The 2,003-nt window shown below is 39.1% G+C and overlaps 1 protein-coding gene across 1 annotated transcript in view; it reads right to left on the minus strand.

Moving 5' to 3' along the window:
* LOC106875140 (uncharacterized) overlaps positions 1-1,090 on the minus strand; it is a 7,962-nt gene extending 6,872 nt beyond the window's left edge. The window contains exon 1 of the mRNA XM_014923133.2: positions 446-1,090. The gene's annotated coding sequence lies outside the window, so the exon portion shown is untranslated. The remainder of the gene's footprint in view (positions 1-445) is intronic.
* Between the last annotated feature and the right edge of the window lie 913 nt (positions 1,091-2,003).

Consider the following 2,003-nt stretch of genomic DNA (forward strand, 5'->3'; position numbering starts at 1 on the left):
GCTCTCTCTCACTCACTCACTCACACTCACACACACACACACACTCTCTCTCTCTCTCTCTCTCTCCCTAGTGTTCTTCTATCAATGACCGTGATGAGATTATAATTAATAAATCATACATGCAGTAATATAAACAAACAACGTTATTACTGCAGGGCGACATTAAAAGAGTTACTGGTATAGAGTCGGTCTTTATTTTTTACGATGTTGAAAGTTCGATGACGGTGATATGAGCTCAAGATACACTGCACCACTTTAACCCTTCGTCTCTCAGACACTGACCAAAAACTCATTAAAATAATTTTTTTTTTAAATGCCATATATCTAGCCGGAGAGAGAGAGAGAAGAGCACGCATAGGAAAAAAAGAACAACAACAAAAAAAACCTACTGCAAGATTCGATTACTAACTGGAAATGAATGCACTGTCAAAATTCAGTTACTTACCGAGGGTACTTCTCGTTGGTAAATAATGTCGCATGGTTAACGGTGACAACGGCGACCGCACGATATATCCGTGTCTTTTTTTGGCATTTAGTAAAGCAGCAATTAGACCTGAAATGCGGTTTGTTCGGTTCCCATCTAAGTTGCTCTTTCTGCTCCTCTGCTCTCTCTTCCTCTTTCTCTCTGTATACCCGTCTCTTCGAGATTTCAGCTTCAGTTAATTGCCCAGGCTGTCTGCTGTGATCACGTGACCCGCAAGCAGCTGATAGTTGCCACTCAGTATTTGGCAATAGAGCCGAAAGCATCCTAACTTTCACTTTTGGTGCATTATGTTCGGTTCCATCTGAAGTTGCTCTTGCTTCTTCTCTGCTTTTCTCTCTTCTTTGCCTCCGTATATCCCCTCTCTCTCTCTCTCTCTCTTTGAGATTTCAGCTTCTCTTAATTGCCCAAGCTGTCTGCCGTGATCACGTGACCCGCAACCCAGCTGATAGATAGTTGCCACTCAGAATTTGGCAATAGAGCCGAAAGCACCCTAACTTTCACTTTTGATGCATTATGTTAACCACATCGATAAAACAATACAAGTGGGAGGAAAGTGTACTTCTGTAGCTGCATAGTTTTATCTCAAATGTTGCGTACTTTTTTTCCTCTCTCTCTCTCTCTCTCTCTCTCTCTCAGTGATACTGTATTTTATTGAGGAGAGGGAAGCAAAGAAAGAAAAAGAAAAGGAATAGTTATTTATTACATTGCATTAAGAATGAGATAGGAGGAACGGAAAACATTTCCAACACTTTGGAATTATCACTAAATTTTAATATAATACAATAAATATATTTACATGACATATACAAGGTGATCACACACACACACACACACACACACACACACACACACACACAGCGATTTAGATGTGTGGATCACTCTCTATCTTTCTGATAGAAAGATAGATAGATAGATATGATGCGCAACACAGCGACGATATGTATTCAAACGCTCACACAGACACATAGCATTTGTCGAAATACTACAACAGAAATTTCTTAATGGAATTTCTATAACTACACAACACTGAAAGCTGCGTGTTCCGTACAATTCACTGCGTTAACCATACTACTTACACACATTGCTCCCAAAATATTTACTTGATTGTTAGCACGTTAAATATCGAGTTCTTTCGAATCGAGAGAGAAAAACAATTGCTATTGTGGTGATCATGTATGTCTCTTAAAACAACAATGAAATGAAAACAACAGTGTGCCAGTGGAAACCGAAACCGAAACCGGTTCGCTATGTTAACTTATAAAACACACACACGTACGTACGCAAAGAAAACATTGAGCTATTAACCCTTCATCTTCCAGTGTAATTCCATTCACATTTTTTTTAAGGAATATTAAGTCAGTGCTGCACTTAACTAGTAATTTAGTTTTTCACTTTCCGGAAGAACGAGTTTCAAAATTTACTTCGGCAAGATTTGAACGCTGAACGGAAAGGGTCATGACTGAGTAAATGCCACTAAAGTTCGATGTTCTCGCCATTCAGCTGATCCACTGTTTTATGT

Source organism: Octopus bimaculoides, chromosome 6 (assembly GCF_001194135.2).
Source record: "Octopus bimaculoides isolate UCB-OBI-ISO-001 chromosome 6, ASM119413v2, whole genome shotgun sequence".
Taxonomy (NCBI): Eukaryota; Metazoa; Mollusca; class Cephalopoda; order Octopoda; family Octopodidae; genus Octopus; species Octopus bimaculoides.